Below are 13,598 nucleotides of genomic sequence, written 5' to 3' on the forward strand. Positions count from 1 at the left end.
TTCCATGAGTTTTGTTAATTAAGGATGTCAGTCAAAATGTTTTATCTAATAGAGCAGAGGCTGTGCTGTGATGATATATAGCATGATACAAGCCATGATATGTAGGGGTACGTGGAAGGAGGAAACTAGAATTTTCTCTAAAGCTTTTATAATGCATTTTCTTACTTTCTAGCTTCAGTTTCATAGCTGAATACTTTAAGTTCTTCCTGAAGAATCTCTAAACAACCTTGACCTAATGTCTTTTCATCCACTTGCCCTACAAGCATCCAGCCTTGGGGAAATCTTGCTGCCTGTGTTCGCTTTGTCTGTACATAGACTTTTGAGACTGTGGAGAAAATCACACACCTGAGCCAACTGGTGACACTACACATTCATGGTTGCCTGTTTGATCAGTGTTCTAACAGTGATTTCAACTGAATTATGTTTCACCAGGCAATGTTCTTTCTCATTCTGACAAGAAATATTTTATCTTCCGTACTTCTTTTCTTTTCTTCCATGATTCCCTTTATTCCCAATAGATGATCAAGCCCCCTATTTCACAAAGGAAATAAACCTCTCTGAGAAGTAACGTCCAATTCCGGCTCTCCACAAGCCAGCAAACTTATCTGCATCTACACATACCTGTTTCTTTCATTAACATGAAGTTCTTTCACCAAAGGCAAACCTATATCTGTTCCTATGTTTTAAGCCTTGTCTTATCCAAACTCTTCGGGACGTAACACTATTTATTAACTCACATTCTTCTAGAATATCAAACTGTACCTTTTATCCAGGAAACTTCCCTATATTCTCATGAGTTTTTTCAAATACCAACAAACACAGAAAATAGAAAAAGGAAAAAGTAAGCTGTTTCATGTTTAAAAAAAAAGTAATGATAACACACATACATGAATACCAGCAAAAGGGAACAGAGATAAATATAAAATAGAAACAGATACTCATTTATTGCTGGGGGCAGTAGGCAATGATTCAACCTCCATTGGGTGACATTTTGGGCAATATCTTTCATATTTGTAAAAGTGTATATCTTTTTTCCTATAATCCTAATCTGGAAATGATCCCATGAAGACATTTGTGCATACGTAAATGGAATATGCACAAGTTTATTTATTGCAATATTGCCAGTGATAAAAAATGTGAGTCAAATCAACTCACTGCTCAAAACGTAAAATGGATCTGCATTTCACTCAAAGAATATACCCAAGTACTGTCAGTGGCTGCTCTTTGATCTTTATTTCATCATCTACTGTTGTCCTTTGACCTACTGTGCTCCAGGCACATGGACTTTCTTGCTGTTCTGCCAACATGTCAGGCATGTGCTGGAATAAGTTCTTTCCTTTTGATTGGAACACTGTTTCCATATTATCTGCCTCTTGCATCTAGAATGTAAAGTCCGTGAAGGTTTTAATCTTTACCAGTTTTGTACACGGATAAAGGTCTGAAATAATCCTAGTACGTAGTAGGCACTTAATAAATGTGTGCTGCATTAATGAATAAATCTGGATCTCCATTAAAGCTGGGTGTGAGGGTATAATATAGTAAATCCATGAAATATAATACCATGCACTACAAAAAAGCCAAATAATGATTATGTTTTCTTTGTTCTGTAGAATACGTGTAAGGCATATGTTAAATCACGCACGCACACACACATACACACACACAAGATGCAAAGGGATACAGTATGCCATATTTGTATAAAATGTAGAAAAAAGAAAATACTGGTTCATAGTGGTTTACACTTTGTAAAGAAACTTCAGAAATGCGTTAAGATAACTAAAAATTTTAGAATTGTTCTCACACCCATTGTTTTGAACTCCATCACTTGGCCACACCTGATTGCCCTGGGAGCTGGTAAATGTAGACCAGCTGAACAGTCTTGAATCCAGATCTTCACTAAGATGGAAGAAGAGAATGAGCTTTTAGAGACTGAAAGTGTCCTCTGTGGTGTTTAAGAAAATATCATATATATCCATGTTGACCACAGAATACAGATATTCTGATTTCTTCCAGAATTTCTAAACTCAGGTCTTTTTTTTTTTTTTTTTCAGTCCTATACTTGAAAGGCAACTGCTACTTAAATGCTTAAGTTATGCCAAGTGCTAAAAGTTTCCCCTTGTCTTATCTCTTCCTTTGAATTATTCATAGAAATCTGCAATGGTGTTACTGTTAGTATCTCCAAAATGCCTGCCCCAGCCTTTATGTAATCCTTTCCACAAACGTGCCTTTCCTCAGTTTTCGAATTTCACAACCTTTGAATATCTTTGTCTATTTCAATAACAGCCAAATATTCCTTCCTGCCTCTTCCTGAATCCTAGGAACCTTATATATAAAGTAGGATATATGTTTCTGGTGTCTCATTTTCTCCAATTGCTTTTCTAGTCACTTCCAGCCCTAACATAAATCTGGCTGTTTCTTGAGCAAACTTCCTTGTCTGCATGCTTCTTAAGTAACACAGGGTCAGGAAATGGAATAGATGCTCTCCTCGTTCCCCATTGTCACTTTCAAGTTGTTTCTCCTCGTTTCTCTTTCCAAAAATCTTAGATCCTTTGACATCTGACAAAATCCCCATCATCAGCCTACATCCTGGTCCCACAACTTTATTCATGGAAGATCTTAGCTCCTGCCCCACTGTTTTTGTCTGTGACTCTGCCCCATGTGGGTGTTCCTTTTGACATCTTGACATCTCAGGGTTTTGATCAGTCTATCAATCAGAGTCCTTATAAGAAACATTATCACCCCTTATGGTTCACAGGGAGAGATTTTGATGAGAGGACAACTTATATAAAGGAAGAGAGTTACAGGAAAAGTGGTGAAAGAACCTGAGAACAATCAAATAAAAACAAAACGAAAATAGAAAAAGCAGCAAACAAACATCAAGAATCCAATACGAAAGAATGAATGAAAGAGAAAAATAAAGAGAGATTATCTAGGCAAAGATTGGGATTTCAATCCTGCCGTTTATCAGTTACCCATTGTGATTATTTCATGAATAAGTCTCCGTGATACAATTCTGGTCTTCACTTGACCGATACAGGATTTCCTTCTAAATATGATGTGTCCTAAATTCTCCTGGCAGTGGGCTCTTTGCAAGTTCTACTGGAGGGCAGAAGGGGGTCTGGCAAATAGGTGGTGTACCATAGCTGTTTGTGAAATGACTTATTGAATAAACGAGTGAATGGATCGTGAATAACACACCCTGATTCACTTGTGTGTTTAAATCTGTAGTTCATAAAACTGTTTCAAAGACAGCACCTTTTAAAGGAAATTACCCCACATATCTCAGTGCTGGACTGCTATTACACTGTCCCAAACTAAATAAATGTGTTCACCCACATATCCTGTATAACCCAGATGTCACAGACCACAAATCTGTGACAAAGGCAGTATGCCCCTTTAATCACTAAGCTATGAGAGATCAAGAATCTTTAAGCCTCTTTGCTAGAAATTACTTCTCAAAGAGCACTAAAAAAAAAAAAAAAAAAAAAAAGACTCACTAATCTTTTAACCACAGTCAGTTCTGTTTTTCTTCATTTCTAGCTCCCACTTACCCATTTCAGCTACCTCAGTATCTTTGCACTTGCTCACACCTCCCCCTGGAGTGTTTTTATGCAGGATCTTTGAAACAGTGACCCTATTCACTATTTAGGTTAAGGCTCAAATAATACCTTTCAGAGAAGACTCACCACACGTCTTTAACTCCTTTCCATCCTGTTACTGTATTATAGAAGATCAGAGTATTGTGGTTTTTTTTTTAATAAAGCATATTATATTTGAAAGAACTGATTTTCTGTTTACCTATTTAAAGTTTTCAATATTTAAAGTTTTACTTACTTAGGGTGTTCCTTCCCTTACTAAATTATAAACTCCCCATAAGGAAGAATGCCGTTTGTCTTTACTACTGAATTTCCACAGTGTAAAGAGTCTGTGTGTTCCCTTTAAACATCATCTATAGGTTGTTTCTATCATATATATGACTTGAGATCACAATTATAAAATTCATTAATAATCTGTACTCACTATATATTTCATAGCATATGATAAATATGTATATAGACAATGGTATTGCCAAAAAAGTTGTATTGAAATAATACTACTTTTCTTTACATGCAGGTAAAGACTATTTATTGACAAGCTACAGTTACAAGGGTTATTTAGGCAACTATGTTCTTTATTTGAAAAAAAGATTTTAGAATAGCCTTTTAAAAACATTGACTTGTCTTTAGATTTGCTAGTACGGAAGTATTAGATGCTTTCTAACTTTTACTTGTTATTATTGCCAAAGTTTGAGCTCTCATTCAAACACATAACTCCACTGGGTATGGAATGAAGACATCTTGTGCGTTTACACTCAGGACATGAAGAGTGGAGATTGTCATTTGATTGATATTTATTAAAATGACAAAGAGGCAAATTCTATGTACCTTCTTAAAAACTACGTGCTTTTTTTTAATACTTATTTTTGAGAGAGAGAGAGAGAGAGAGAGAGAGAGAGAGAGTACAAGCAGGGGAAGGGCAGAGAGAGGGAGACACAGAATTCGAAGCAGGCTCCAGGCCGTGAGCTATCAGCACGGAGCCCCATGCGGTACTGGAACGCACAGACAGCGAGATCATGATCTGAGCCGAAGTTGGCTGCTTAACCAACTGAGCCACCCAGACGCCCCAAACTATGAGTTGTTAATAGGGAAGCATAACTGTCCAATAGTAGAATGCACATTTGGACCTACTGATTTTCTGGCATCCAACATAGTTGCATTTTGTATCATCTCTGTTTCTCATGTTTGATATAATGATATTTGTTTACTCATTTACCTTATTAATGACAAGTTCCAGGGAATAATACCATGTCTTTTTTTTTTTTTTTTTTTTGGCTAAGCACTTCAAGTTGTTGTGGCTGATAAAATATGATATCCTCAGATGCTTTAATGAACTCCACTCATGACTCTGTCTCTGAAGGACTGGCCCCTAATACTCTGTAATCCATGAAGGACTCCTGTACAGCATTATGGGGCACTTAGGTCCAGAATATCAATAAAATCTGAAAAGGGGAATGTATGTTTGCTTTATGTCTCAGATTTCTGAGATGTCCCATCAGAACCATTTTTTTATTTTCTCTTCGTGGTACTATATAACATTTTACCTTCAGGGCTTCTTGCATTTTCATGCCAAACCTCTCCTTAAAAATTTTACTAACCTAGAGATTTAAGAAGGGAAATAAAATGGACTAGTAAAGATTGGCTTTGTGGTCCATATCCATTTCTTAGTGATAAGATTTAGACGAAGGAATTTCTATGATGTCAGAATAGAGTAGAGATTGTCAACTACTCACAAAGAAATACAAATAACCATAAAAGAGAATAAATCTCTGTATAACACTATTACATGAGTCCTTTCAGCATAGATATGGAGGTTTCTTTATATTTAATATCTTGCAAGTTCTTCTGATACTTATTTCAAAAACTATGGGAAAATGAATTATCAATATTCTGGCTGTGCTGTAGTTATTCTAGAATCTGCCAGACTCCCTCTAGTAGGAATCAAGATTTTACTTGACTGATGAGCTTGGTTGAGACTTTGCTGAAACCTGATCTGGTAAAAATGATGTAAGCAACTTCTCTTTAAGATAGTTGAGGCAGTAACATAGTCATTGAAGCAGTTCAATTCTGGAATTAAATTGGTGGTTTGAACTAGACCATCAAGTTCAATTCCAGCTCTGGTAACACATGGGTCTGTCCATAATATTACACATAACCCATGGCACTTCATGATACACACTGCTAATAGAGGCCAAAGCTAATGCAATTTGAGAGTTGAACAGAGAACATATCAGCAGCTTGCTGTTACTTCAGGCTTATAAATACTTGGAACTCTCAGTAAACTTTTAATAAAATTTCCAAATCACTAAAAGCTTGAATGTATGTAGTAATTTTATAGTCTTTTGTTCTCTCTCTCTTCTTAGATAAGTACTTACAGGAATTTTGCTGATTAGCCAGGATACTATAAGTCTGAGGAAAAGTCTAAAAGAAAAAAATGCTAAATCAGGAAAGACTTTAAAAAAAAAAAAGTTGAAATGTTTTTATTTAGAAGAATAGGAAAAGCTATTGAACATTTCACCCTGAAAATGGTTTTACTAAGTGTCCATTTTGGTTCAAATATAAAGCTTATTGAAATGACTATGCAACATACCCAAAATCAGTTTGTCAAGTGGCTATCTTATCCTTCTGGGCAACATACATCTCAGTACCTCTGAATAAAGTTATCAAGCAATCTTGGTTAAATCACTGCCAACAAAAGGTTTATATTTTTCTATCAAATTTTCATTGTACATATATGAAAATCATTTTGTTCATGTTTAATAGACAAAAATAATTTAAACAAATAGAAAGGTTTTTTTGTTTCAAGTTAAACTTGGCACATAAATTTAATTTAATTTTTAATGTTTCTTTATATTTGAGAGAGAAAGAAAGAGAGAGAGAGAAAGCATGAGCAAGGGATGGGCAGAGAAAGAGGGAGGCACAGAATCCGAAGCAGGCTCCAGGCCCTAAGCTGTCAGCACAGAGCCCAACGTGGGGATCAAACTCATGAACCATGAGATCGTTACAAACTCACAAACCTGCGAGATCATGACCTGAGCCGAAGTTGGACACCCACCAACTGAGCCGCCCAGGTGCCCCAGTACATAAATTTTAAAAGTAAAAGTAGTTTATAAGTTGGAACATTGATCTGCATACAAAAATTTCTGACACTTGCTGAGGGTCTGACTCTGTGAACATCTTATAGTTAGAGAGTTATGCTGGAAATTTGTGAAGTATTTTCTTCTTTCTTTTATTATTGGGATAAGATTGTGTATACAGTTACAGTACCTGAACATGCCAGGTAACAATCGCCTGTGTTAAACCACAACCTTTCTACCGTGCTCAGAGAACTGTGGGTCAGGAGTCTGAATATGTATGGTAGGGATGATTTATCTCCAGGTCTGGGGCCTCTGCTTGAAAATCTCAGCTCCGGAGGGGTGACTCGAAGCACCAGGAACTGGAATCATACGGAGGCTATGTTATGTGCATGTTTCTTTGGCACATGGATCGAGTGCCTCAAAGCTTGGGTTCAGATGAATCTGCTGACCCGGGCTCCCACCTGAGTCTTTTCCGCATGGCTCAGGCTTCCTCAAAGTATGACAATCACACGTCTTACGTCTTGTGCCTGGAGCCCAAGAGCAAGTGTTCCACAGAACAAAGCGAAGGACACGTGAACTTAGCCTTGAAATCTCAGAGTCACTTCTGCCATATTCTTTTTGTCAAAGCAATTACAAACCCACTGTAAGATATAAGGAGAAGGGGCCCTGCCTGCATTAAGATGATTGTCAGCAAATGTGTAGTCATGTTTTAAAAGCAACACCCTCTGGTATCTAAGAAATTATGCTTTCAATTAGTCCCCTAGTCTATTTATTGATTTCTAATAAATATTCATAAACTTTTATTTAACTGAAGTTAAACATATACATAACATTTAAACTTATCAGAAGGTTTTGAAATCGGGATCTGATCTCATTACTAACTTAACTGAAGTGTGCAGCACAACATGGGGAGAAGTTCACTCTCATTACTAAGTCTCATAGGTGGAACACTCCGGAATTATGAAAGAAGCCTCTTGGTATCTTGCCAGAATCTTCTCTTTCAGAAAGCTTTTTAAGCTTAATTTGTCTTTCAATTCTAGCCTTTCAAATTTAATAGTCCCATCAAAAGTTTTAGAGATAGTGAAACCTTTCAAATAAGCCAACTCATAATTTGTAATGGCAACAAAGACAATTGAGATCTCCAAAGTTAAAGTTTTATTTTATATTGCCCCCCTCCTTTGAAAATAAATACGTTTTCGAGAACTAAGATGGTAAGCTATGTCGTATATCATATCGCTTGTTTTTAGGTTTATGTTATTATTACCTGTGTCACACGTATGGGTCTATGCATTAATAGAAATGGAGAAGGACAAAAAGGGAGGTAAAGTAGAAGTAATGTAACAGTAATCATTTTGGGTGGGAAAGTGCACTGGAAAGAAAAATAAACTCGCTCTATGGAAGGAATTCTGGGTGAAGGAAAGAGAAACACTTTCATAATCACCACCAGGAGATGTCTGTGGCCAGAGGTAGCAGTGTACTGGGTACCTATAGAAGTGAAAAGACAAGACTGAAGTAGCCAGAACTAAATGGCCTTTGTACTTAAATTCTATGACACTAAATGTTAGGAACTGTCTTATGTTGTATTTGGTGAAGGGGAATGAAATTACATTACAAATGCATGCCCAACACTATCCTGGACTAAGAAGCTACAAGTAGTACATGAAGTTATGCTTTCATCCTTACGATTGGGGAAGATGGAAGCTCGTGCTAGGATGTTGGTAAAGTTCTTTATTACCCAGATCAATTACAAGCAATACACCGACTCCTCCCATAGTTTGTTAAGTTAGGCTACAATGAGAACAAAAGACATTTTCAAATATAATACATTTTCACATATAATTTGGAATGCAAATACTGAGAGTGCCTGGCTGTATTAATTATAATACATATTTATCTCTGTTTCTTCAGTTAAGTCCCTAATACTTAATTCTCTAAAATATAACCCCCAAATTTATACCATGAAAAATGCATAACTTTCTAGACCACGGATTCTACATGATTTAAGTACATTGCCAGCTAAAAATATGTGGAATCCGTAGCAGACACAGCAATGTGCTGCCCAAATCCTGCTTCATGGAAGGATCAATGACCAATTGCTGGGAATGATAGCCTCAGTGACTGATCCATTCTGAGAAGACATGCCCTTTCAAGGATGTCTATAGTCGCTGTCTGATGACAGTGAGGTATGATATCTTGGCCACTTGGGACAAACCTGGTGGGTCACTTAGCATCCAGCAGCTCTCACTGGGTTCAAGCAAAGCTGATCCTAGGCCTCCATCACAGCTGAACTTATTCTTTTGCCCACTCCTGCTTCCTTTCTCTCCCTTCCCCCAGGGTTGATTTCAACCAAGGTCACTCGCTAATAAATGTCTTGCATGTTAAGTTTTACCACAGAGCTGTTCTAGAAAACTTAACCTTCAGTAGAATCTTAAAAATTAAGGCTAATCAAACCTGAATATAAACTATCAGAATACACTTAAACTTCTAAGATATGCAAAAACACACTCTACTAGAAAAAGAGTAACTTATTTTCTCTGGGAAAGAGTTTCTCCTCCAATTGATTATGTCATTTTGAATTAAAATAACCCGCTTGCTGATAATAGAAAATGTCAGTGTCAATGTCAGTACACATTTCAAAAGCATGCTTGGAATAATGTATTGAGTAGAGGCTTGATAAATGTACATTGACTTGCCAGATAATGCTGCTGCCATATAATATAATGGTAAATAAAGTTGTTCGAAATGCCATAAAATATATGATAGTTTTCCTTTAAAAAAGTGAAGCAGCGTAGACAAGCTTTAACGACAACAAAAACACTCTCAGAAAACTTTCTTTAATGTAAACAAACTTCAACTCTCATAAAGACAACTAGTAGGTTATAGATTCTTTTCAATGGCTTAAGATGAAAAAGAGCAGACTAATCTGGAAACTATAATGGGAATAATTGGCCAAGACGAATAAAAGGCAGCCATTTCTCTTTGTGAAGTAGAAAATGGCAGTTTTATCATTTACCTGCTTTTCATGTTTCTTCTTGGTTCAGAATTTTGTGTATTTTTGAGTATATGTGGTTTTAAGATAGGTTTTTCATTTGTCCAGCCTTTATTCTTATACTGACATACTACACAAATCATTTCCTTGTACTTATCTTTGTGTTTTATTCATGATGTTTCCTTCCTTACCAAGATGTAAACACATTCCTGAACACATGAAGACTTTTATCATAAGAACATTATTCTTGAAAATGGGAAATACTTTTTGGAAGTCACTAGATAAAAAATGAAAGCTTGTTTTCCTTGCTATAGTAAGCAATTACTATATGCATTTTAACCTATAAAATATGGTTGCCAGGGCATCTTTATTATATTGCTAAAAAATACACATTTATGTGCTCCCTTATTGAAGTATAGACTTTTATTTAAAACCTTGTATTGTTTATTTATACATTATATGTATATGCATATATATATAGAATGCATTTTATGCTAATGTAATAAATAATTTTACTAAAACGAATATAAATTTTAATTATATATAACAGAGAAGAATAAAGTCAGTTAAAATATATTGGATCAGGGGCGCCTGGGTGGCTCAGTCGGTTAAGCGTCCAACTTTGGCTTAGGTCATGATTTCACCAGTTGTGGGTTCGAGCCTTGTGTTCAGCTCTGTGTTGATAGCTTGGAGCCTGGAGCCTGCTTCAGATTCTGTCTCCCTCTTCTCTCTGCCCCTCCCCAGCTCTCTCTCTCTCTCTCTCTCTCTGTTTCTATATATTGAAAATAAATAAACATTTAAAAAATTTTTTAAAAAGATGTGTTATCAAATAGCACATGCCTACACCAGAAAACATTTTGAAAGAGGGGGTCCATTCACTCTAACTGGTTCTCAAGTTAGACCATGGTAAGAACTCCTGAAAAAAAAAATCATGAACCAATTCACTACTAGTATATGCAACACATGGATAAAGAAGAAAATGTAACCATATGTCTTAAAGAAAAATCCCCTACAACATGAATGAACAGGCTCGATTTCACTATGTTATAAAAAAAATGTACCATGTTATCATAAGTTAGTATTCTTTTTGTTTTTCAGAAGACATCTGTTGAGTAATTCCTAACTACCAGACAGTCTGCTACCAAAAACTCTGCTTTCAAAACACTCAAAGTCTATGGGTGAGAAATGAAAGATTCTTAATTTTAAAATGGGCACACTTAAAAAATTTAATGTATTATTAGAGTTATTCATGGTTGGTATAACAAATAAAAGCAAAAATGGAGTATTTAAAGTAAAAATTGAAGTCATACCTTAATCAAAGATAAAATCTATAAGTATTTATGGGCTATTGGGTATATTTTCTTGGGACAATTATACTCCCTTTCCGCGTGAATAGCATTGACTTTTCATGTTTTTATCTAAAGTGATTCATTGCTGCACTGTATTCCATTTCTTCTAGCCTATTCAGGAAACTTGACTCATACAACTTCCCCACTTGAACACTTGCCCGCACGTTATTTATAACTCTGTATTGGTGTCCAATTCCCATCCACATTAGCACCCAAAGAATCTGTTACTATTTCTTATTAATGTAATGGCACTCTAGCTGGGCAAGGGTTAACTTGCCTCCAGTTAACACACGTCTTACTTGCTGACCTAAGGCCCTTGATTTGTAGCAGAACTAATTTACTTTCTTTGAGATTTGCAGACCACTGGCTTTGAGGAGTAAAGAATCAGAACCGCCTCAGCTTTCTGATTGTTTAGCAATTTTTTTTAGCAAAATGTTTTTCTGTCTTTTAGGTTACATAAGTGATTTTATGGACCCCCCTTTGTGTATCTGTAGAAAGAACTTGCTCTCCTTTGCAGAAAGAACAGAGTACTTCTGCACGTCTCAGAACAAGAACTTGCCCCCTTGCACAAGCACCGAGCACTGAGATAACTATTGTAGCTGGCATTATTGTCAGAAATGGGGCAGACAGCTGCACTCGCTTTCCTGATTAACTAGCCTCAAACCTTTTAAAAATCCCTGGTTCATGCCCACAAAAACAGACACATAGATCAGTGGAACACAGTAGAAAACCCAGAAATGGCCCCACAACTATATGGTCAACTCATCTTCAACAAAGCAGGAAAAAATATCCAATGGAAAAAAGACAGTCTCTTCAACAAATGGTGTTGGGAAAACTGGGCAGTGACATGCAGAAAAATGAACGTGGGCCACTTTCTTGCACCATGCACAAAAATAAATTCAAAATGGATAAATACCTAAATGTGAGACAGGAAAGCATCAAAATCCTACAGGAGAACACAGGCAACAACCTGTTTGACCTCGGCTGTACCAACTTCTTACTAGACATGTCACCAGAGGCAAGGGAAACAAAAGCAAAAGTGAACTATTGGGACTTCAGCAAGATAAAAACTCATGCACTGCAAAGGAAACAATAAACAAAATAAAAACTAAAAAGGCAACGTACAGAATGGGAGAACACATTTGCAAATGACATATCTGATAAAGAGTTAGTATCCAAAATGTAAGAAGTTGTCAAACTGAATACCCCCCAAAAACAAATAATTCAGTTAAGAAATAGGAAGAAGATGGAGCCTGCATAGTTCATTCTATCGAGCATCTGACTCTTGATTTCAGCTCAGGTCATAATTCCAAGGTTGTGAGATTGAGCCCCTTGTCAGACTCTGTGCTGGGGGTGGAGCCTGCTTATGATTCTCCGCTTTCTCCTTCTGCTCCTCTTCCCCACTAGTGCTCTCTTTTTCTCTCTCTCTCTAATATATCTATATACCTATCTATCTATACACACACACACACACACACACACACGCACACATATTTGAAACAAAAAGAAGTGGGAAGAAGACATGAATAGACATTCCAAAAAAGATATCCAGATGGCTAACAGACACATGAAAAGATGCTCAACAACACTCATCATCAGGGAAATACAAATCAAAACCACAATGAGATACCGCCTCATACCTGACAGAATGGCTAAAATTAACAACTCAGACAACAACACATTTTGGTTAGGATGTGGAGAAGGGGAACACTTTTGCTCTTTGGTGGGAGTGCAAACTGTGCAGCCACTCTGGAAAACAGTATGTATGTTCATCAAAAAGTTAAAAATACAACTACTACGATCCAGCAATTGCAGTACTAAGTATATACCCAAAGGATACAATAATACTGATTGGAAAGGACACATATACCCAATGTTTATGGCAGCATTATCACTACTAGCCAAATTATGGAAAGAGCCCAAATGTCCATTGACTAATAGATAAAGAAGGTGTAGTATATATACACAATGGAATATTACTCAGCCATCAAAAAGAATGAAATCTTGTCATTTGCAATGATGTGGATGGAGCTAGAGTATATTATGCTAAGCGAAACAAATCAGTCAAAGACAAATACCATATGATTTCACTCGTGTAGAATTTAAGAAACAAAACAGATGGACACAGGGGGAGGGGGAAGAAAGAAAGAGAGGGAGGCAAACCATAAGAAACTCTTAACAATAGAGAACAAACTAAGGGCTGATGGGGGGGGGAGGTTGGTAGGGGATGGGTTATATGGATGATAAGTATTAAGGAGAACACTCGTTGTGACGAGCACTGGATGTCATACATACGTAAGAGATGAATCACTAAATTCTACTCCTGAAACCAATATGTTAACCAATTAAAATTTAAATAAAAAGTTGAAACAAAAACCAAACAAAAACATTTTAAAAAGTACCAATTAGATAGATAGATAGATAGATAGATAGATAGACAGATAAATAATAAGAGTGAAAAACAAATTCCTGAGTCAGGCAGGAACCTCGAAGTTGGTTTTTGTACCAGAGCCTGCCTTCTGCCCAGGTTGCTGGTCTCCTGAAAAAAGTTCATGTTCCTTCCCAATTAAAACTCATCTCTTCAGTA

This window comes from Lynx rufus, unplaced genomic scaffold (assembly GCF_022079265.1).
Source record: "Lynx rufus isolate CCGP_SWC_20201006 ecotype Redwood Valley unplaced genomic scaffold, mLynRuf1.p SCAF_22, whole genome shotgun sequence".
NCBI lineage: Eukaryota > Metazoa > Chordata > Mammalia > Carnivora > Felidae > Lynx > Lynx rufus.